Source organism: Ictidomys tridecemlineatus, chromosome 5, assembly GCF_052094955.1.
Source record: "Ictidomys tridecemlineatus isolate mIctTri1 chromosome 5, mIctTri1.hap1, whole genome shotgun sequence".
Lineage (NCBI taxonomy): Eukaryota > Metazoa > Chordata > Mammalia > Rodentia > Sciuridae > Ictidomys > Ictidomys tridecemlineatus.
This window is the reverse complement of record NC_135481.1, coordinates 40,948,969-40,974,354: the sequence shown is the minus strand read 5'-3', so window position 1 is coordinate 40,974,354 and position 25,386 is coordinate 40,948,969. Positions and strand designations below refer to the sequence as shown.

Genomic DNA, 25,386 nt, shown 5'->3' with positions numbered 1-25,386 from the left:
CCATGACCAAAATACCTAACAAGAAACAACTTAGAAAAGGAAAGATTTATTTTGGCTCATGATTTGAGAGGTTTCAGGCCATGGTTGGCTAGCTTCAATTGTTTTGGCCTCAGACAGGCAGAAACATCATGTCAGAAAGATATGGAAGAGGAAAACTGTTCAACTCATAGTAGCCAAGAAGCAGAAAGAGAGCAAGCAAGGGGTAGACTGAGGACAAGTCCCCATTGATATGCTCGAAGACCCATTCTCTTCAACCAGGTCCCACCTCCCATAGTCTCCACCAACTCCTAGTTTTCTATTCAGTTATTCAATGGATTAATTCACTGTTGATGTCAGGTCTCTATGATCCAATCACTTCCCCACCCCAACTCCTATCCCCGGCTATTGCTGCCTTGGGGAGTAAGCTTTCAACACACAAGCTTTTGGAGAACATTCCAGATCCAAACCATAATAGACTTAAGGGAAGGCCTAGGCCAAAGAAGGAGTAAAATCCAGTATTGACAAGTCCTAAATTACTTATTTTTTTTGATAACTGTCAACTAAAGGAATCATCCCTTCAGTTCCATTAGAAAACCTATAATTCTGAGTTCTCTGTTTTAATTTGATCATATTTCATTGAACTCACTCTGTCTTCATTATTTGGAAAATGGAAAGATTCAAAATTCAGTTTGTTGCTGTCAGAATTACTGAGTTGGAGTATTTTGACTAATACAGGGGAAAGTTTGCAGCACAAGGGAAAGAAAAGACAGACTCGATTTAGACTACTCTGGTTGGCATCAGCGGCAGATGGATGGTTCCAGTCCTAAACTCATTGGCTCACATTTCATGCCAAGACTAGCCTTCAGATACCACTCATCATCATGTGCTGACTTGCCCAGGGGCTGGAAAATGGCCACCAAGGGCACAGGGAGGTGGAAATAACATTTGCCCTGTCCTTAGTGTTCCAACACCTTCCTGGTTATTTACCTTGCAGTCCCTTGGAACCCTTCACTAGAAGTCATTGCAGAGTCAGCCAGCCAGCAGGCTGATCACCTGCTGAGCCAAGCTACACTGAACTTGTTAGTTGTTTTCTTTCTTACCCAATGAATGCTGGCCAGTGTGATCCTAGCTGCATCTTTAAACAGGACTTCTCCTCATCATTACTCACGTTCAAAAAGCTGTCAGCATTTAAGAAAACCAGTGGCACCTCCATGACAAATGTAGGAGGGTCCTGAGCCTTTCAGTCTTTCCCTTGAGGATGGCATCATGTGTCCTTGCTAAGTGGGAAGCCTGAGCTATTCCTTTTTTTTCTTATGAGCCTTGCAGGGATGACAGAGAGAAACTAGGTCTAAGAACCAATGAGAATTCCATATTGTGGGATATTTCTGTGGTTTCAGAGCCCCTGACTCCATCATGATGGCTTAAGGAAAGGTCATTCTTAACAGCCAAAATGTAATTAAAACATGGAGTTACTTCCTTCTGGTGAAGGAAGGGATTTCAAGGGAGGTAATCAGTTGGATTGCATAAACATGAGGGGATTTTATTGATTGAAAAGGAAGAAAGTCCAGGCTTCCAGTTGCAGAACTGGCTCAGCAACTCAGTAATATCCTTCACCTTGGGTCCTTTCCATCATTTTCCTCTTCCTTTCTCAGGTGTAGCACCTCCTGGCTGCAAGATAGCTCCTGCTGCTGCAGAGTCAGGCATCATATCCTCAGGTAACTTCATCCTTGACAAGTGTGGATTCCAATAGACAAGTGTGGATTCTAATGGAACATCTAAATTCTGCCTTGTTTTAATGCTCAGGGAGTAAACCAATTTGATTCATGCCCAGATTCATGAGAGGTGAGATTGCTTAGAGTTTCCCTCTTGGACTTGAGGTATGAGAAAATTTCTCCCTTACCCTGGTTCAGGTTGTAAAGGCTTATTAGATGAGTGGACCAGTGAAGATATTTAAGTTTCACCTGGGGGAGGTGGAGGTGCTGAGGACTTCTGTTATCATGAGCTCAGGCTCCCCAGTATAATTCTGCTGGATGTCACACATAATCACTAATTGCTATGCCATAAATTTGTAAGCCTTTCCTTATTTCAACAAAATTATTTTATTCTATTGATGTCACTCTTATACAGAATATTATGGCTAAAAGGGACCTATATCCACATCCTGATTTGTTTAGATGATAAATGTTGACCCAAGAGGTGAAGGTCTAAGGTCACTTGGAAAATGACTGCAAGCCTGGGCCACAGCCAGAGCTGGGGCTCATAGGTCTATACTCTCCACTGACAATATCATATCTGTGGACCTCTAGGAAGGCAGTGGGTTACCGGTTCCCAGGAAAAGTTGTGTGCACCTCATCCTGAATATTTATTTGGAAGACTGGGGGAAAATATTTTGCTTCTCCAGTATCTACCCTGGACTTTAATGTGGCTTGGATCCTCTTGTGGAAGTACAAGAAAGTCAGAATGGATAGAAATTGAACCATGTTCCTCTTAGCTTGTTTTCTACACATACGATGAAATTTTTCCCAGGCAATATTTTTTTTTTCTACAAAAATGATTTGAGACTCTTTTCCAGGGCAAAATGTACTATGAAGGCTTTTTATTCATAGCACCTATGGGAGGAGGTTGAATCAAAGTTTTGTTTCAGGTTTGCAAAGTTTATAGTCCATTTAGCTGTGAAGCAGAGTTTAATGCTGGCAAATGTGGCTGTTTGTATTAGTTTCTGAAAGTTGCTACCCATTCTCCCTTTCCCATGGAGGAGAACAAGATTGAAGGGAAGACTGGACTCCCATGGGGATATGGTGGGTAAGGGCAGGCAGCCCTTAAATGCAGAGTCTTTAATGGGCCAGTGGACATTTCTGCCTGGTATTAGCAGGACAGTATTTCAGCCAGGCATCATAGTATGTGGAATTGAGACCACAGAAGCCGAGGAACACGGGTGTTGTCTGAACTCCCAAGCCAGTTCACCAAATGTGGATTCTAATGGACTGCAATAGTCCCGAGGGCCAAGTGCACATTCCTGCAAAAGATAAACATTTGTCTATTTGCTCAGCCCTCCTCACTTTGTTAACATCTACAGTAGATTATGATGCCCACATTTGGCAGGAGGGAAATGCATGTGGTGTTAGACCTGGATAAATGGTCTCCATTTCTGTATCCCTGACATTTGTCAATCTGGGACTCCTCAGATTATGAGAAGCCTACCGTAAATCACTGATTCTGTTCTATGCACTAGCAATAAGCACTTTTTATGGACTCTGAAGTATCAAGTGACTCCATTTTGGAATTCTAGAAGCAAACTTCTTGTCAGAAATGCACAAAAACAAATATTTCATAAGCGTCTTATAAAAATGATAATAATGAGTCAGGGGTAAGTTTCATGCTCCTACCTCATAACTCTTTTTCCTTTATTTCCATCCTCTCCAAGGTTATTCAGGACCTTTCTGTTTCATGCCTAGACCATGGCAAGAATTTTCATCTTATCACTTTGTTTCTAGACTCTCTGGATTTCTGTCTATTGCCTGCAAGCCCATCTCACTTCGGCCACCATGGGCACAATTTTTCTTTTCCCCATGGGCACAACTCAGGTCTTGTTTAGCAGGGATATCTCAGTATGGTTACATCAACACCAGGGTAAACAGATGCTCAAATGACAGTTTTTAGAAAAATAAACAAATAAATCACGTGCAGTGGTGATGACTTTGTTTGTGAAAAGTGCCTCTTTTAGTTTAACTCTTTATATAAAGGAGTGATCTTGACTCAGCAGAAAGAGCCCTGGCCTACCAGTCGAAAGATATGGCTTTGAATGTCATCTGTATCACCACACACTTGCTATTATATAATTGTTTGCATTCATTATCCTATTTACATTACAAATAACCTTTGATAGAGGTACTATTCTATTTTCACTTTGGAGAGAAGTTAACTGAGACATAGCAATGTCAGGGGACCCGCCTAAGGTTCTAAGATTCACTGCATAAGTTTCCTGGACACTGTGAGCCTGGTGTCCATTTGTTTAACCACTCTGCAATACTGCCACCTAATCCTGGGCAAATTACTAATCCTCCTGAGGTGGCCTCCTCCTGTGTAAAACAAGAAGCCTAAGCTTTGCCAATTCTCTGTAAATCCTATACGGCTCCCCTGTGAGTCTGAGTTTGTGATTCCAAACATCCATAGAAACGTACTGTGAAACTTCAGAGAGTTGTGTTGTGACCCGAGTTAGGAGTTGAGGGCAGGTCAAGGAACAGTAGCATTCCATTGGGAAGTGGCACACATTTGTAGCCAACAACTGAAATCCAAACCCCTGGCATAGAGCCAACCCTGCCCTGGTTTTAAAGCCCAGTTCCCTGGGAGAGTGCATTTGGCCTGTTCCTGAATTCTCAGCCCCTACATAGTCAGTGTGCAGGCCCTGCTCACTCCCCGATCAGGCAGTTATTCACTCTGAGGGAAGGAAAGGCTCTGTGCTAGAGATGACTGAGGGGCATAGTTACCACCGTGAATCTGTTATTAACTGGGGCTGTAGATCACATCTTCAAGCTGTATTCCCTTGATTCCCCCTCTCAGAATGGCGTTCTTTCTCAGCCTTCCTCGATTTCACTTCTTCTAGATATACTTTCAATGTTGGATGCCTCCAGGGAAGTGCTCTCAGACTTTCCATTCTCATATCCCATTGTAATTTTTCTGTCAAAATTCCTATTTTAATTTCCAGTTAATTTCTAAATGTCACTATATATATATTTTCCACCCCACCCTCCCCATATGTAAGAGTTCAGTATTTCCCAAACTGAAGCACTCATTGACAATTTTTTTATTATTGTTGTTTGGTCCCGGGGATTGAACCCAGGGGTGCTTTACCACTGAGTACATTCCCAGTCATTTTTATTTTGTGTTTTGAGACAGGGTCTTGCTAAGTTGCTTAGGGTTTCTCTAACTTTCTGAGGCCGGCCTCAAACTTGTAATTCTTCTGCCTCAGCCTCCTGAGTCAATTCAGAAATGACTCAGAAGTTTTCATTACCTGTTGAGGTATCTGCAAGCATGGAGCCAGCCCTGTGGTGCGGGTGGCTCATGGTACCTAACACAAAGTGGGTTGCATGTAGCATGTGGATACTTTCGAGAACTCACTGGTATATAGGTCTCTTATCCTGAACATAGACTGTGTACCTAAGAGGAATTGATTACTGAAAAAATGTATTTTTATGGATGTCTAAAATACCTGGCATATCAAAGATATTTCAAGTGTTTTGTGCCCTCCCCCAAGAAAGACTTACTCATTTAAGAAAAGCAGGTATAGAATAAATAAACACTGATATACTAATAATTCCATTAATACAAGGCTTCAGCACTAGATAAGAGGGTGATTATGAGTAGTGGGGTAGCAGTGCCCCAGGTGAAATAGGGGGACGTGGCTGCCAATGCCAGAAGCTCATCAGAGCTATGGAGAGGAGAAGTGGTTAGGGAAAGGGTAGTCCTCAAGTTAGACATTAATGTAAGTAGTGTGGGGCCCAGGTCTGAGCAGTGGAGGTGACTTTCTGAAGCTGAATATGGATCCATCGGCACAGCTGAGTGACTGGTTTGTGTCTAAACCTTGAATAATGGTGGCATTGAAGTTGTTAACTCTTTTTTACCTTTGTAGAAGTATCACAGGAATTACCACTAACTGACATTTGAATGGTGTGTACTCAGGCATTGGCTGCAAAAAACAGGAAATGCATAGGACTATAGCTTGGATTAAGGGATGACCAGTCCCTCCTGGGTTTATTTTCTATCTATCATGTTCAACTATCTATCATTTCTCTTTGACTGTCCAGAAAACCATGTTGTCTTTTGATTCTTAGCTGCTTTTGATTATGGTCTAGGTTTACCTATCATGACTCAGGTACTCAAGGACATCTCTGTTCTGTTTCTCAACAGCTAACAGTCTGCGTTTCTATGTCTTTCCATGACTCATTCTATCTCTAGTATGTTGCCTTTTGGAGCACAACCATTTGATCTCACCAAAAGGAGGCAGAGAAGCATTTCTAATGTATCTATATAATTTCTAGCACAGGCAAAATTGTGGACTATTCAGTTCTTCCTACTTTAGGGTCCTGATTCAACCATATTGAGCACTGAAACCGAGACACTTCATCATATAGAATTTTAAAATTTCAATACATTTAAGTATTTCCCTTCTAAAATATTTTCCATTTTGTTCAGGGAAATTTCTATCTTTATAGAAAGATAAAGATAATTTCTCATATTTTCCAAAGTACATTTTAAAATAATTTTTTACATTGAACTCTTATGTGGATATTTTGCATTTGGTACTTTGTAAGAAATTATTTTTCTTTTAATCTGAATAGCTAGTTGTCTCAGCACTATTTTTTGAGTTGTGCTTTCTTTTCACTGGTAATTTGTAATAGATCACAACTCCATATATATTTGTGTGTCTGTTTCTGGACTCTGTTCTTTTTAATTAATTTGTCCATCTCTGGACCAGTCCCATACCTTTTTAACTATCATAGCATGGTAATAAATCTTCAATTCTGGTGGGTTCTGTTTCGTGCTTTCCTGTCCACACACATCCTTTTGGGTTTTAATTAGAATTGTATTGAGCTTATATGTTAATTCAACTTCTTTATGATACTGATTCCGCCATGAACATGTTTTATCATTTGCTTCATTTAGGTTTTTTGAAATATCTTTCTATTTAACATTTTTCTATAAAAATCCTGTATTTTTATTAGATTTATTTCAAAGTTTATATATGAATTTATATGTATGTGTGTGTGTATCTATCTATCTATCTATCTATCTATCTATCTATATATATATATATATATATAGATATATATAATTATTTGTTTTCTGTAAGAAGCATCCTATCATCTGGGAGCAGTAAGAGTTTTGTAGTTTTGTTTCCTCCTAATCCTTAGACAATTTTTGTTTGAAGACCTCTAGTAAGTGATTTTTTAAAGTATTTTTCTGGTTGTAGAAAGTCACAATACTTTACTTTGTTTATTTTATTTTTAGTGGTGCTGAGGATCGAACCCAGTGCCTTATACATGAGGCAAGTACTCTACCGCTGATCCACAATCCCAGCCCTTCTAGTAATTGATTTTTAAACTCAAGAAACCTGAACCTCAGATAATCCTCAATGCCATCATACTGTCATTTACTTTCCCATTCTTCTAGGAGACTATCGTTTATCTCCTTTCTCCTCAAATTTCCAAGATTTGTTCCTGTATCTGCACCTTCACCAGATAACATTCTAATCAAATTTACTGAAAGAAAAAAAAATTGAGGCAACCAGAAGTTCCACAGACTCATATACCTAAGTCTCCTACCTCCTGCATGTTCACCCACATATTTTGCTTTTCTGCATATTACCATAGAGGATACATTTCTTGGATACATCCATCTTGGTTATGATATACAATCCATTTTATATTTGTATTCAGTTGGCAAATGCTTTGTTTAGAATTTTTCTCTCTCTGCTCCTGGGAAAGATTGGCCTATCATTTTCCTTTCTCATACTTACCTTGTCAAATGTTGACTGTTGAGAGCCACAGCCAGTCAGAATGACGCCTGGCATATTGCCAGAGGGAATGGTTGAAAGGTGATGCCAGCAAACCATTGAGATGATGATTTTAGTTAAGCTGCATATAGTTGCTGTGATGCTGGATTGATTGAATTGTATATGGACCCTGCTCTGGGAATCTGCCTAGGGCTCCTGCTACTGCCGGTGTACGGAGGTGTGTGCAGTGCCGCTGAGAGTTGGGGAATAAAGAATTGCTGTTTGAACCTACAAGGCTTTGTGGCGGCTCGGTTATTTGTGCCCAGCCAGACTGTGACAGTTGGCACTGATATTTATACTAGATTCACAAAATAAGATGAGGAACGCTCCCCTTTTTCTATTCCCTGGAAAATTTTGTTTAAGATAGTAACGAGTTTTTTCTTAAATACTTGGCACTTTCTGGTAAAACCATTTCATACTGACTTTATAAAATGTAACTGTTGATTTATTTTTTAATGGATTATCACTCTTGAATTGTCAAAAATATACTCTAGTGTCATGTATAACTAAAAAAGAACAAATAATATAAAAATTATTGATATATTTTCCTAGAAATCTGAATATTTCAGGGTTTTCAGATATGTTGTCAGAAGATTATTCACAGTACTCCTATTATCTTTGTGTATCTTCAGCATTTTTAATTGCATCCACACTTTTATTCCTAATATTTGATATTAGTGCCTCCTTTTTTAGTTTCTTATTCAATTCTGGTAGAAGTTTCTCTTTTGTAAGTTTTCCCCCCAAATAGTTTTTTATATGCTTATTTCTATTCCACTAATTTCTACTATTGTTGTTTTCTTTTTTTATTTTTCCTTAAGCAAATGCCTCTTTCCCATTACATTTTATCACCACCCTCCCATAGAAGGGTGCATGGAAGTCTATACATTTCACTTTTAAGTGTTGCTTTAGCTGCATCCAACATGATGTAATATTTTATATAATGTAGTTTGTATTTTATAATTTACATTATGATATCTATTTCTCAATATTCATGAAGCCTCTTCCTATTTGTTCAGGTTTTAAAATTTTGTTTATTTTTTATCTTTCTATGATCTTCTTCATAAATTTTAAGCACCTTTAATTACATTTAATTCATTAGGATATTTGTCACTATCATGTAAGTTATTTTAATGCCATTTTCTAACTGGTTGTTGGTAATGAAGATTAATACTGTTGATATGTTGATTTATATCCAGTAATTTTGTTGCATTTGCTTATAACTTACCTTTGTGCCTTAATCTGTCTTCTGTGCTGGAACAACATACCATAAACTAGGTGACTTACGAACAACAAATATTTCTCTCAGTCCAAGAAGCTGGGAAATCCAAGATGAACACACTCAAGATGTGGTGACTGAAAAGGTCTGCCTCCTCTGAGGAGGTGACTTCTCTGTGCCACCTCTGCAAAGCCTTACCTTCGAATTCCATCATTTGGGGGGTTAGGATTTCAACTAATGAATTTTGAATTTTATTTTCATGTAAACATTCAGACCTTAGCAATTTGTTTACAGTTAAATTTTCTATCTTGAAAATTATGTTGCCTGAAAAATAGGACAAATTCCTTTTCCAGTCTTCTATAAACCCTTTATTGTTATTAATTATCATTATTATTGTGACTTATCTTCTAGTGCAGTGGCAATAAAAGTGGTGAAAGTGGCACCTTTTTCTTTTATTCCTGAGTGTAATGAAAGTCCTCCAAAAGTTTTACTGGTGCTTAATATCCATTTCCACTTTCCTTCAAAAATGTGTGTGTGTGTGTGTGTGTGTGTGTGTGTGTGTGTGTTGTGTGTGTGTGTGTGTGTGTCTCCAATGTGTATGCTGGTGCTACAGAGGCTGTAGAACCCAAAATGACTTTTCCCAGGCTGCCTTGCCCCTTGGTTGTGATTTTGATTTGGACAATTGTGTGTGCCTGGATGCATTTAGGAAAAGTATGCAGGTTCCTCTAAAACTTCAGGGGGAAAAAATAGAAAAAAAAAAAAAAAGAAAACAGAGAACCTCAATCCACATCCTGGTGCCAACACAGATAAAGGCTCTGCTCTGCAGGCTGAGGCTAGATCCGTCTTGACTACATTAATTGAAACCATCTGTTCCTGTCCCTCCTTGACCGTACTGCATCTTCCTGAGCTGCTAGAATTCAGGTATTCATCTCGAGCAGTTACATTCAATTTCCTTTTAGATAAAAAAATAAAAGGGAAAAGAGTAAATATTTCTTTCTTTATAGTTAGTATATTATTGTTCAAATAATATGTTTTCATTGCTAAAAAATACAATATAAACTAAAAAAAAGGGGGGATATGAAAACCACTCACAATTCTTTTTCCCAGAGGAAACCCCTAATTGAGTTTTTCATTCTTTTTCTGTTTTTGTTTTTTCTTTACTGGGGATTGAACCCAGGTCTTTGTGTATACTAAGCAAGTGCTTTAACACGGAGATACATCTTCAGGCCACTTTCATTATTTTTCTGTGTATAGATACCATGAACATGTTTCTCAAGTCTTCATCTAATTTTTATCAGCCCTGTACAGGACAATGTCCAGGGTTTCTTTGGTGAGTCACATGTCTCAGAGCAGATACTTTCCAAGTCCAACATGACTGCCCATAAAGTGTCAAGAAGGGAAAAATCTTTGGGTATCTGATTTTTTAGGAGACACATCCAGCATTTGGACTGCTTGCTCAGTAACTAGTGTCTCAAATCATTGTCAAATTGAAACAGTCACCCAGAACACTGAAAAGAGATGGAGAAATCTAGAGATAAATTCTGTATCAAGATTATTCCAGGGATGGACTTAGATAAGAACCAGAGAAAACAGTCTCTTCATGATAGCCACAAGAAGCCGTGAGTAGAGAGAAAAATCATCATAAATCACAAGTCTAATTAATTAATGTTTTTTTCCCTTTTTCTGTCAATGGAATAAGTTAGCAAGCACAGAAAGAGAACTTCAAAACAATAGGACAGGTTCCTTCTTCCATAGAAATGAAAAGGAAAGCATTTTTTTTTCTTTTTATTATTTGCATTTTGCCACCCCAGTTTCACAATGGCATCCTTAAGACTTTTTTTTTTTTCCCCTTTTCTTCCCATCAACCTCCTTCAGAAACCTGATGAACTTTAGCTGCAGCCCTGGCCAGGTCTCCAAGGCAAACCATTCCATTGACTCCTGATGTTCCAGAGATGCCAACTTAATCAGGCTGAGTTGGTACCTAGAAAGGATTCTGTCCAAGAATCTGGGTTCCCTTGTGACTTAAAAAATTATGTTTTCTGAGAAGGAGTTTGTGTTTATAAACATTCTCTTAATCTGTTCATCATTTATAAGAATGTTGAAGATACAAAGCTTGCACTAAACTGGATCAAGAGTAAATTTTATGGACACCTTTTGATAATTACTCTAAAATTCTGAGTTTCACCTGGTCTATTTAGTTTCTACCCATCTTCCATCCCTACAAGTGATTTGCACTCCCGGTCCTAGGAACTTTGAGTAAATGATGGGTGCTACATAGCAATCATTGTCTTATACCGTTCTCTTTTCTATGAAATAGATTTGCCTCTTATACTATGTGCAATTCCAATGACTCTCAAAGCAGAAGATAAGTGGTTAGTTATTTGTCCAAAATAGAAGGGAAGGCCAAATTATTTTTTTTTATTAGTGTTAAGCCGAATCTTCTCTTCTGGTCCATATTTGTTTCAGCATGAAAAGCAGTTTATCAGTGGTTTATATTTTCGAGATGAGAAATTTTCCTGACTTTCTCTTGGGCATAACTCTTCTCCGTGTTTTTTATGCCTAGAATCCTAACCGGACTCCTGATCACCTTCTCCCACTAACTGTTTCAAGATGAAGCTTATAGAACATAGAGACCAGTTATCTTGCAAGTGTTTTTTTTTTTTTGTATTATTCATAACCATGTTTCATTCCAAGGAAACTGCAAAAATCCTAGACCAAATAAGAGGTTGTTGTACAGAGTATTTACTGAAAATAACTGGTTAAGATCCAGATCAAATATGAGAAGACAGAAAATAATGTCAGCGGTCTATGCCAAAATCCACACCAAGGATACACATTCATTTCAGTGGCCAGAGGAGTTGGCTTTCGTAGGATTTGTGGCTCAGGTTCAGTTAGCTGATGTATCACATTGGAGACTTGAAGTGATACATAGTTTTCTCACTCATGACACTCTTGGGAATTTGCTGTGAAGCACTAAGGTGGTAGTTCATGAACCCAGGCTCCTCCTGTCATGGTGTTCTGACCTCTTCTACATCCAGAGAATCTTCTCTATTTTTCTGATCACTGCAGGGAGAGGTGGGTAGGAGGACTTTATCAGCGAGGCCAGTGAGTGGTGTGCTCCCTCTGCTATCATTTCACTCACTACAAATTCTATAGATGTACTTTACCTGTATGTCCAGGAGGAAAAGAAAATGGGTTTGCATGACACACACTGGTCTTTGCCAAGAGGATGCAGACACGTTTTTGATGTAACCACAAAAAGGAAGAAATATTATTGTTTTAAACTGGAATGTCCCCCAAGATTGATTTTGTGAGCTGTATCCTCATTTTAGGATTAATCCATTTGGTGGATTAATAATTTGAGTGAACTATTACGTGGTATCTATAGTCAGGTCAGCATGTCTGGAGGAAGTAGGTCATTGGGGGCATGACACTGGTGATTGTATCTTGTATCTAGCTTCTCTCTCCCTCTCTTGCTTTCTCCCTGTCCCTCTCTCCCCCTCCCCTCCCTCCCTCTCTCTCTCCATTCCTATCTTTCTCCCTTCCTTCCTCCTTCCCTCTCCTTCCTGGCTGCCATGAGTTGAGCATCTTTCCTCTGCCACACTCTTCTGCCATAATGTTCTGCCTTATCTCAGGCCCAGAGCCATGGAGTCTGCTCATCATGAACCTCTGAAGCCATGAGCCCCTAATAAATTTTCCTTCTCTAAGCTGTTCTGGTCAGGTATTTTAGTCACATTGGTGAGAGCTGACTGACACTAAGCTCACAATTTAAGCTTCTGCATCACTAGTTCTTATCCTTATCTCTCTTTTTTTTTTTTTTTGTCTGAGTCAACACTTCAACCAATGCCTCTAGCTAAGAATTGAAAAAATTCTGTCTATCCGAGGAGCTATATGCCCTTTAGAGAGGAAGATTTTCCCTTTATAGAGTCCCAGTACATATTCTGGTGGCTGAGGAACTTCAGGATCATGCCTTGCTACTGGAGATTGAAAATAAGCAGAAAACTTAATTCCTATTTCCAGGGCATTTGCTCAATTTCTTTGCCGTAAGACTAATATTCATGAAGCCAGTTGAGAAAAATCCTTGAGTTGATGACCAGAGTTGATGATTGAGGGGCTTGGTGGTCTGGACATTGTGGCCTAACAGTGGGCCACAGTTTTCTTGTGCAAAAATGTGGTGTCAGTTCTTTAAAAGCATCATATACTTTAATTTGTAATATGGCAGCCCCAGGCAAGTCCTTGGTTGTTTATCATTAAAAAAAAAGCCATCCTGACCCCTTTTTCTCATCCTAAAATAAGATAAATTATTTTTAACAATCTTGATTGTCTGGACTATCATTACAATAGTAAGAAATTCAACCCTTTGCTTCCTAATAAATAATAAAAATCAGATGAAAGCATTCACAGGCGGGTGAAACTGAGAGTTTGTTCAGGTCAGTGTTGGTACACACACTTTCACTTTAATGCATATGACTTTATTTTATTTATCAGGGAGAAGAGTAGAGAATCCCATTTTATTGTGGTTTCCAAGTTTTCAAAAACACTTATTAGATTCTTAGATTTAGGTGAAGAAAGAATAAGAAAACTTGAAAATATAAAAGGGGAATAAAAGAAAAACCATCATTGCCACCTTCTTCCTAATTCCCAGTTGAGAAATCCTGTCCTAACATAGGGATCAGGAAGGTAGGTGTCCCATAGGATGCCCTGGAAGAATAGGCAGTGGCTGCCCTTGCAGTGATCACTGTAACACTGGACCTTTCCCAGGACTCAGGATTCCTCAGATTTGCCACCACAAGCAGGTGACTTAAGAGAATCTTTTGCCTTTGCAGAGACCTGGCTAGAGTTCTTATTGGAAACTCTCTGAGGAGCTGAGGCAGAAAATCTTTTTTTTTTTTTTAAATAGTTTATGAGCCCTCAAATGCCACCACTAGCATTAAAAGATTAAATGGGACATTTGTTTGGAATGCCTTGATAGGGTTATATACTACCCCCAGGGCTTCAGGTGGACATTGCATGCCATTGCCATCATCACTTGGACGTCACCAGCAGGAAATATCAGAAGCCTCCCAAGACAGTCTGTCCTCTGGAGCTTTCCAGAGAAGCCTTGGCAGACAGAAGCTGACTTTGTCTGGACCAGTACCTGGGCCTGATGCCCCACAAAGCCCAGGGCACCACAGTAGTAGAAAAGGGCTGGCCAGTGCATTAGCACAGGAGGACTATCATCACCTGTCAGGTGTCCTCTCTGAGATAAAGATGACTGCTGCCTCCTCATTGATCATTGATTAGCTGAGCACTCATCAGTGTTGAGTTGCAAATGCCTGGATTTTGCTTCCCCTGGCAGTTGCTCCAGGGACAAGAGAGAAAACAGCTTATAAATTCTTTAACAATTCTTGGAGCCAAGGGAAGCTTACAGACTGGATTTTCAAGCAATGTTATTTAAAAGGTTCCAGGGGACATGAAGGTAAATAGTTTGAAAAATTGCGGAAAGTTTTTTCTTTCCTCCTCTGAAAACATTACACAGATTAAATTAACCCCTAGTTAATTCTTGTTGGGATTATGAGACACAGTAGAGAGCGTTGTGTTGGGGGCATTTGGCTCTGATTTGTACAGTCCCCACCGTTCAGTTTCATTGAAAGTTCTCTTCTGTAAAAAATTTTGGAATTCAAACTTTAAAAAGTTCCTTTTCTTTTCAGATCAGTGTAAGTCAGTGCAGGTAGCTGGGCATCAGCTATAAAATACCATTAGGGATATGTGGGGATTGTTTGAAGACAAATGAACAGTTCTCTCTCTTGAAGATGTTCAAAGAGAACAATTTGAAGGGGGATGTTTTGGGGAAGATATAAGCTGATATTATATAGTTGGAAGGATGCTTGAGATAAAGTCCTTTTTGGTCCTAAAATTCTATTATTTTATTCAGCCTTCATCTGTTTGAATATTGGAAATTAATGCATTGCTTTTTAATGAATGTGGAAATGCCAGGTAAAGCAATATTTTTTTCTCATATTCTCCAGCAGAAAATATTAATAACATTTTTTCTATTAGTCTGATACTCATAGTTCTACTTATTAATTTGTTTATTTTTTTGCAGTGGCAGGGATCAAACCTAGGGTCTCATACGTTAGATAAAGCGCTCTACCACTGAGCCACCATCTCCAGTCAATAATCCTATGTGAGACAGTTCTGATTTCATTCCGTCACTCTCTGCTTGACATATGACCTATTACAATGTGAGGTTTAGAGAATATTGGAACTTTATCGATAGGGCAAGGAGGTATTAGTGAAAAAAGAATAACATGCCATTATACATAGAGGTCACATAGGAAAGATAAGATGTCCTAACATCTTGAATAATTTTGCATTTCTTTGATCTTCAAATATTCCAGACCAAAGAACCCCTCTTCTTTCAATGACTTCCTTATAAAATAAAGTACTGCACCAAACCATGTTCATGCTGTTCATGGGTTTAACCACCAGTTGCTATTACTTGAGAGTGTTTTCTCCAAGCTTCATATACACATATGACAAATTCTCAGGCCAGTCTCCATGGCTGCTGTGGGACTAGTTACAGTGCACAGTGCAGGTAGGTGGTCCTGGGGTGAGTATCCAGTCAATGCCTTCTCCCTTGACTTTCTTTCTACTGTGCTCCTGCTGTCCTGGGTGCCTTTTATGAAGTAGACTTCACCCTATGTCTTAGGCAAATATTTGATTCTTGACTTCCCTCTCTTTATATTTTTGCCAACTAAAAGTTGTGTTTTCCAATTTGACTTCTGAAATATCACTGAATGGCTGAAACCCTTAAAAGAGAAAAGATTGGTCTTTTTGTTTGCCACATAATGAACAATTGCCCTTCTCAGGTGATCAGATGGTAAAATGCTGAGTTTGTGGATGTAGGCTAAGACAGAGATCATTGAGAAGAATCCAATTTTGAAACAAGTGGTTAGCTTACATTTATTTATTAGAGTATAATTTTAATAAGGTTAGGAATCCTTTGTGTATTTTTGCTCACTAATGTTTCCTAAGTGTTTTAAAACCATCAGTGCATAATTAGTAGTTAATGCACGTTGTGTAACTGCTGTATACCAGGACATGTGTTTGGAAAACACATTTATTATGTACGAGGCAAACAGGTATTTGTGTGTGTGAGTGTGAGTGTGTGTGTGTGTGTGTGTGTGTGTTATAGTTAAAAAAGAAGTGTCATATGTAGAAGGGCATGACCAATTCTGCATTGTGAGGTTCATAGCAGCTTTGGAGAGAACAGGACATTGGTGGTCGATGTTTAATGACAGGGGCCTTTGCAGGGAGTTCAAAAAATGCAGGCAGAGAAAACGTGGAGGGGGATACCGACTGATGAAGAGTCACATGAGTTCATGTTGTATTTGGAAATGGGCTAGTTATAATTTGGTTTTCCCTCACATCATTTGCCCATACTACCTGCCTTCATCATTCATTTTAAAGTCAAAAAGTATTTCTCGAGTGTCAACCGGGTACTAGCAATAATTTAGCCCCTGACAACACAGAAAGGAGTGGGAGAAGGAATTCCTGCCTTCATGAAGCTTTCAGTGTAGCCAGGAGAGACAGACGATGAATGAGGAAAGGTGATAAGGAATGAGAACTTCAGGAAAAAATAAAATGGGGCAAGGGGATATGGCATAATTGGGGGGATATTTTAATAAAGGTAGTTAGAGAAAGGGCCTTATGTGGTGAAGAGATTTCAGGGAAAACCTGGGTAGAATGAAAGAATAAGCTTTAGGTGTGACTGTAGGTTTGTTTGTTTGTTTTTTTAAACCTTAGTCAGATGAAGTCCTATTAGATTTGGAAAAGCAAGAAAAGGGAGGGGGGTCCTCAATTGACTCGTGTCTTCAATCTGTAAGCCCCAATTACAAACTCAATCACACTCAGAACTCTGTTAATGTAATTGCCCCTCCCAGTGTCCAATGTCTCACTGGTGCAACTGGGACTGACCTGAAGAGGATATGTACAAACCACTTTGGACAGTGGGAGGAATCTGCTTCTGTGGTTCCCAAGGTGGGGGAAAACTCTTAAGAGAGACTGCTGCTGAAGCTGCTGGAGAATATCTCACAATTGCTGAATGACACATCCAAACAAGGAGAGGATTTCAAAAGCTCTTTGAGGACAGAATTACAAGAACTTTCTATGAACAGACTTTGGGTGGAGTGATGGCAAATGTCAGTTTGCCTCAGCCTGATCTGTGGTAAAGATTTAAAAAAAAAAAGCGCCCTTTGAAGGTTATATTGCAGATATTTATAGATTTGTAAGAATGTTTCTTCTTGTTGCTGATGAAGTATGCTGTAATGGGAACCCTATTAAATAGTCAGTGCTTCAGCTAGCATAGAAGCCTGTTGCATATTAAACGCTTTATAGCTAAACTTTATGATATTCAAACTTCACAGAGACATTTATAAACCTTGATTGCATTCTGATATGAAGTTTGCCCAGAAAGGCATTTCTGATTTTATGGGAATGGAACTTTTCATTGTATGGAACATTCAAAAAGTTGTTGAATGCCAGAGTTCAAAGTGATTTTTCAAATGTTGATTTCTCTAGGGATTTGGGGACCTTTAAAAACTTGCTGATGACTTGTATGTCTTGCATCTAACTTCTTTTATATTTCTTCATTTTTGGAAAACATGTAGAGTTGCCTTAGTAAGAGGAATGTGTGGAGTTCGTGGTTTGTGCTGTATTAATGCCACAATAAGAAGAGAGACCCTGTTTATTGCTTGAGGAGACATATAAGGAAAATAAAGGGGGGAAAATATCACTCAATAGATAAATAGTCAGGCACAGCTTGACATTTTTCTAACCCTTTCAAGGACACACATTCCTGACGGTATTGGAGTCAGTCTTTAGAATACATTAGAAAGTTTAACTATTAACTTGCCTTAGTAAGGGAATTTTCTGCAAAGCTAACCCTGGAACCTTCAGCCTTTCCAAGTCCTGTTCACTCGTAATTCATTCATTCCACTTTTACTGAATTCTTGCTTTGTATCAGACATTATTCTAGGTACAGCTGATAATTAAAGGAAAGGTACAATTCTTAAGAGTTTATGGTTTAGCCCTGATGGTTAAATAAAAACAAACAAATAAACAACAAAAAAGTGTAATTCAGTTATCTAATTATAGATGAGAGAGATCCAACATAGGATGTGGGAGTTGAGAAGATTCTGGGAAACATCTGGAAAGACTACTGGGAGAACCTAGCCCCTGCATTCATCATTCAAGAATGAGTAAGACCTAGCAGAAGATGTTAAGATTATAATTTGTAGGCATTGCTCAGGTGGGCAGCAGGAAAAATTGATATGCATTCTAGGATCTGGAAGGAGCAAGTTTTACTAAAGGACTGCTTAGAAAAGTGGGACTCAGAATGAGGGTCTATTTTTTAGTAAAAAAAATTATTTATATGTGACAGTGGAATGCATTACAATCCTTATTCCACATATAGAGCACATTTTTTTATATCTTTGGTTGTATGCAAAATATATCACGCCAATTTATGTCTTTATACATGTACTTTGGATAATAATGTTCATCACTTTCCATCATCATTTCTAACCGAATACTTCCTCCCTTCCTAAACTTAGCTCTTAAGTGCATAATAATCCCATTATCTCACTGTGCTTATTTTTATCATTGTAAGAGTCTTAATATTTGCTAATATTTATGCCTTGTTTTCAGACACATTGAACTATGTAGTCTTCATGGCAATCTGAGGAGATTGATATTATTATTTTTACTTTATAGATGCAGAAATGAATCAAAGTGATACCAAAGAACTTGTCAAGGCCACATAGCCAGAGTGTGATTTTATTGGACCTGAAAGAAGCCCTTATAATTTATATACTGAACTTGCCTATTGTATCATAGGACCTTCTGAAAAGTTTTACTTTTGTTGATTGATTCAACATATAATCATTCAACACTATAAATATTTATGTATGTTTGTATGTGTTTATTTTGTGTACTTATTCAATGCACGTTTTTTGAGTACATACTGTATGCCAGGCAAGCTGTTCTGGGGAATACAACAGTGAACAAAGCCAATGATTTTGGATTGTGAGAAGTACTATTTAAAAGCCACTGTGGTCTGAGAGTGACTAGAAGTGGTAACTTTCTATTAATTGATTGCTATTCTTCTTTTGGTCTTTCAATATTTATAGAAGATTTCTTTCTTTCTGGGTGCTCACCTAATTTATATTATTCAGTGAAAATCTACTAAGTGCTTCCATGGTTACATCACCATGTGCAACCCTTCTGCTATTTTCATCACTGTATGAGAAATAAGCGGAAATCATTTGTTGAGAGAACAGCATGTGCCAGCCTTTTTGATGGATACTGGTTTTATTAGTCTCATGAAAGTGCCAGGATTCTCTCCCAGTTGAGTCTTTTACTACTCATACTGTGCACTGATCACCTTCTTCCTGTTAGAGGGCAAGACACAAATCCCAGAATGATTCTGTTCCTGCTGGTTAAATGTCCATGCTGATGGCAACCAGTAAAGGTGTCTGTCCTACAAAAACACCCTTTCAAAGTTCTGCCTCTGTAGATCCTGGTTCCCTCCTCAAAGTTAAAAATGGGTGAGAATGTCTTGCTGTTTATTATTATCAAATAATACTTAAAGACGAAGTATTCTTTTAGCATATTTTAAGCACATTGGACTCCAGATATTATCAGCACACTGATCCTAGTGTCACAGCCATCCTCTCTTCCACACTTGATACTCCAACATTTGAGCCAAAGTTCAACTGCAGAGCATTGGGCAGGGCTTATGGGGGAGCACGATGGTCCCAGGAGAGGGAGCATGACTCCCCTGCTCCATGACAGTCATCTTCATCAGTTAGCTGATTACTACTTGAAAATCTTGAAGAACTGGACTTGGATGGATTAAAGATGGGGGGAGAACCATTCCAGATGCATTTGACCGTTGGAATCTCTCCTGTGGATTCTCTTTGTGAGGGGTGGCCTTTGATATTCATGTTGAAGAACCAGGACCCTGCCCCAGTACATACAGTCTCTTTCACTGAATATTTATTGGACCTGGGAAACACTTAAGCTTATGTGACAGTTTCTACATCTTTAATATGGCATTAAAATATTGATACACCTCCACTTTTGATGGCATTTTATCCTGATTCCCATCATAAGTAGAAAACATTGTAAGGCAAAAAAGCATTTAATACACCTAACCTACTGAATACCATAGCTTAGCCTAACTTATATTAGATGTGCTCAGAACAATTACTTTAACCTACTGTTAAACAAAATCATGTAACAAAAAGCCCATTCTATAATAAAGCATTGAATATCTCATGTAATTTGCTGCATACTATATCAAAAGTGAAAAGAGTGGTTGTTTTATATCACTAGATCAGGAAAAGATCAAAATTAAAAATTCAAAATATGATTTGTAATCGATATATATAATTTTCACATCATCCTAAAGTCACACAGTCATTAAGTCAAACCATTGTAAGTGGAGGACTGTCTGTACTTCCCTTATGTTTTTTTGTTCATTTTTGAGGTTAATAGATGCCTTCATAGGCTCTTTTAATGAGGGCTGTGTAGCTTTGTTTCAACACTGGCAGGTTGCTGCACCAGAATTACAGGAATGTGGGGTATTATGGAAATGGTTTCAGAAGAAACCCAATCTCTCTAGGTCTCAAGAATTCAGAAATAAGACTCTGCAGAGTAAGCATGCTTCCTTTGCAACTGATAGCCTCACCTTAAATGATCCAATGACTTTGGATTCACCTCTCCAAATAAAAGATGTAATTTGGATTTTGCCAATTTGATATGGAATATACTGGTATGGCATTTGGATTTTGCCAATTTGATATGGAATATGTTGGTATGGCAGCCTCTGAACAACCTTTGAGCTAGAGCCTTGCTTATCATCATATAGGTAGGCAAATATAGGGCTACGCAGAGTTACATACTGATTCCTAATTTGATCATCAATAGGTTTCACCTAAAGTCTAAGTCTGAGAAAATTTTCTTGGAAAGAACTATGATTGTAGTAAGTATTGAGAGGTTTAGAGATGTAATTAGAGGATAAGGCAGGGACAGGATAGAGGTTAGCTTTGGGCAGACAGGCTCTATAAAACCGAAGCTTAGCTAACAGCTTCAACTGTGGGACATTAAGGACTATTGGCCACTCTAGAGCAATGTGACAAGCTGCTAGACCCTCAAGAAGACCCCAGTGTGGCCACACCAATACTGGATACTCACAGATACTGAAGGAGGAGAGGACTGCATGGATCATGCAGTCACATCTCCATGCATATAATTCCTTGGTAATGTCATTTTGGCTTTGAAGACGCATTATATGGTTTGGATGTGTCCCCCCAAAGCTCCCATGTGAAGCAATGCAAGATAGTTAGAGAAGAAATGATTGGGTTATGGGAGTATCAACCAAATCAGTGAATTAATCACTTGATGGGATTGAGTAGTGACTGAAGAAAGGTGGGTGTGGCTAGAGGAGGTGGGGCATTGGGGGCGTGGTGTGGGGAGTATATATTTGTATCTGGCAAGTGGAGATCTTTCTCTCTGCTTTCTGGTCATCCTGTGAGCTGCTTCCCTGCACCACACTCTTTTACCATGAGGTTCTACCTTACTTGAGCCCTGAGAAATGGAGCCTGCTGTCTGTGGACTGAGACCTCTGAAACTATGAGCTCCCCAGTAACTTTTTTCCTCTTCTACAGTTGTGCTGGTCAGATCTTTTTGTCACAACATCAAAAAAGCTGGCTAGAACACTCATCATCACTCATGGACAATGAATGAATATGATTATATATAGTGTCGGGAGGAGAGGGACAGGGTCTGGGTGGTCCCAAGTATTTGTCATGGTTAAATTGTTGATTCAGTGTGAGTTACTATAGCAGGCTTATAGACATAAATAACCAGGAGGAGGATTCAGGACCTCTTGCTAGCTGTTTTGCTGTTCCCCCAAGTTGTCATGCTGAATGTAGTGAAATGGTTCCACTTGGGTTTTTTGTAGCTGCATTTGTGTAAAACTGCAAGGGTTGGAGGTTAACTACAGAATCTCCCAATTTCTTTATCTTAAATCTTCAGGAAAAGGAAAGAAATTCACAAATTGCAAAACTGAGGAACACCTATATCCTTTGTTGTTGGCTGGTGTAAGGTGAGATAAGATCTGGTTCCTGCCTGCTGATGGTTAGGCAGTCAAGATTAAGGATGACGTTGATTCTCTTGTAGATGCTGTGTTTGGGTTATTTTCTTATGGCTGTGGCTGTGTTCTTTGAAAAGAAAACCCATGAGGACTGATCAGTGATCCAGTCACATGTATTGCCAGCTTTGCTCATTTGTGGGTCCCCAACCCTCATCATTTTTTCAAGTGACTGAACTCTCTCTTTTCCCAAACCAGTTTAACTTGACAAAAGTCGTCAACAGAATTTGAAAAATCAGAGGTTTAGTCTAAAATCTGTTGGCAATTGACTCCATCATAGAAAATTCTATCATTTGTATCTTTTGGGGGACACAATTTAAGAGGCAATGCAGCCTCCCTGTTGCCTCTGATGTAAAACACAAAGGGGAGATCTGCTATTCCTGGCTTCAAGGTCCACAGATATTCCAATTTTTTTTTCTGCTTCTCCTTGTCTTGAAATGATACAAGGACTGTTCTTGACTACAATTCACCCTGTTGTCATCCTGTCATGTAGTATAGCTCTTTTGGTGATGTAAAAAAATAAAAGCCTTAAGTATATTTTTGGAATAAATTTGTCTTGGTTTTGCATTTCATTGAAAAAGTTAACACTTGTCTGTGCTAACATGTTAGTAGAGGGTGGTGGTAAAGAACTTGGCATATGGAATTGGCATTAGACAGACCTGCATTTGAATTCAGTTCTCCACATTTTAACTGTGTGAACTTAGATAAGTATCTTCAATACACTAAACTTTGTTGGTAACTTTTTTGGATTGTTGTAAAATATATAATCATTCAACTAATGGTAGTTAGTTATAACATGAGATTATATTTTAAGGGGAGATTCCAAGTGCTCATGCGTGCTGTGAGAATTAAGGAAGTTGGGTCGTATTTAACTTGGGTCCCAAGAAGCAGCAGATGATTTGGAATTGGGAGTGAGGATAAAGAAGCGATTGAATTTTTTTCATTTGGGAAAAATGCATATTTTGCAGTTAAAAAAATATTTCATGAACTAGATTGAAACTTCTCACAGTCAACGTGAGCCAACTCAGCTGAACGTCTGCTACTTGGGGCTGGACAGTGAGGGATGCCATACAAAGCTCTTCTGTGTCCTGGTTGAGTAATGGCCATATGATATTCCCAGACATACTTTCCTAGCCACATGACACATGGCCATGCCAGGCACAGAGAGTCTGTATATTTCTTTTTCCTGTTATTACACATTCCGTGCTGATTCAAATGTAGAATGAACATTGGATAACTTATGTGTTGAAAATGAATCTGGTGAGGCAAAATTTTTAGGGACTCTCTTTTAATAAGAACAAATGAGAGAAGAAAAAGAGAGAGAAAACCAGAACTATACATTTTGTTTCTCCACTCCGCGGTCTAAGATATAGATTCTGAGCATCCAGTGTCACTGATAATGCACTTCATGAAGAAGACATGGCTGTCCCACAACAGGTCACTGGGTACATAGGTAAATACAAGTGAATTATGGGATATATATTTATATAAGACTCATCCAGACAAGTTTGGAACATGCAGAAAGAGCTGGAGAACACTGTTTGTGTTGTGTTGAGGTTAAGAGTGTGAAAAAAATCTGGTCTTTTACAGAAATAGATTGAGATTTTATAATAAAGGCTTTGAAGATGAAGTAGAATGTTATTTGGAAACTCTGCGTTGGAATCATGGTTTGGTGGAGAAAGGGGCACACTGAAGTCCTTTAGAGGTGCTGGCAGAATAAGGCAGCACCCTGAAGCTGACGGAGAAGTGGATGATTCCTTAGGCCACCCTGAGAGTGAGGGATGAAGGTAGCATAAAGAGCTGGGGTGGGGTGGAGAATGGGAGCTTCACAGGAATCAAGAGTCATGGGGTGAAGTCAGAAAACGACGATTTGAGTGTGAAGTGTTGAGAATATGGAATCCAAGGGAGAAAAGGTGGAGTGTGAAAGGAGGATTCCATGAAGTTGAGGGAGGACTCTTACAGTATTTTCCTGATATAAAATCTTTTAAAATTGTATCTACTGAAGGTGCACACATGACATTTTGATATACACAGGTCCCTTACTTTCCATTGTTAAAAGTTTTTTGAGGTAAGACCACCGAGAATCTACTCCATTATAGGATTTCTAGTACTCAATACCTATTGCCCTCATGCTGTACATTAGCTCTCTAGACTAATTTATCTTACCTATCTGCGAGTTTATACCCAATGACCTACTTTTCTCCTTTCCTTGCCTGCCCCTGGTAACCACTCTTATGGTGTTCCAGTTCTACTGTTTAATAAGTTATTTAACTTTTTAAATTTATTTTTTCATTGTTTAAGGTCCATATATAAGTGACATCATGCACTTTCTTTCTTTCTGTGCCTGTTTTATTTCACTTAGTGTCATGCCCTCCAGGATCATCTGTATTGTCACAAATGATAGGATTTCCTTCTTCCTAAAAGTTAAATATATTGCAGTGTATAAATATTTCAAAATTTCTTTATCTATCCTCCTGTGGACACTTTTGTTGTTTCCATGTCTTAGCTATTGTGAAATAGGGCTTCAGTGACCATGGGCATGAAGATGTCTCTATAGGATGCTGATTTCATTGACTTTGGGGATGTAACTTTTTAAAATTTTTTAATGTCATAAAATTTTTTAATGGTTGAGGTATTGGCAAGAAACAGCACCCTAAAATGAGTGACTTAAGAAAAGTTTAAAAGTTTCATAAATAAGTGTTATTCGTAGATGTGGGCAGAGTACAGGGAAGTCACAGGTAGCCCTAGAGAGTGGAGAGTGTTTTGATCCCAGCCTAAAGGGACAAAGGGAGAAGGAGTTCCTGGAACCCAGTGGGGACTATCAGGCCTGGCCCAGAAGGCTGCTGGACAGAGCTACTGTAGGCCAGTAGGCCAGTCTCCAGGACAGAAGTGGGTGGAAAGGCATGGAGATTCCATGTTTCCTCTTATGATCAGAGGGACTCTCTCTGCATGTGTTTCTACATTGATTTCTTCTGCAAGGATTTCTTCCCTGATTCCAAGAAGAGGGAGAAAAAAAAAACACTTTTATGCAGCCATTGAAGGTGAAATTGAACAACCACAGGAAAATGGTGGTGTATTTGGTGGAGGTGAGGAAGGAGCCTGAGATGTAGGGATTCATTGAGCTCCCTGCCACAGTACTGTCTGCATGTTTGCTTTATTTACAACCCATTCCTTTGCTTGCTTTGGGAGTATCCACTGAAACCACACAGGCTAAATACACCCAAAATACATTTTGCTTTAAATATCCACTATATGAAAATGCAAGGACATAACCACAGCTCAAAAGGAGCAGAAATTCTCAGACTGCCTCTTCTTCAAGGGAAGTTTGTACTAGCAATTTTTACTAAATATCCCAATTCTTGATGAATTATAAAAGAAAGAGGGATGAAAATTGCTTCTCTGTCTCAGAAAACAAAAACAAAATCAGAATGAACAAACCCT

The 25,386-nt window shown here is 38.7% G+C and overlaps 1 protein-coding gene and 1 long non-coding RNA gene across 2 annotated transcripts in view; both read left to right on the top strand.

Annotated features, from left to right (window-relative positions):
* LOC144377770 (uncharacterized) overlaps positions 1–25,386 on the top strand; it is a 176,210-nt gene that overhangs the window by 117,796 nt on the left and 33,028 nt on the right. The window lies entirely within an intron of this gene.
* LOC144377522 (uncharacterized) lies at positions 17,310–18,712 on the top strand. Its single transcript, XR_013438524.1, has 2 exons — positions 17,310–17,989; positions 18,504–18,712. It is a non-coding gene; the product is annotated as an uncharacterized LOC144377522 (long non-coding RNA).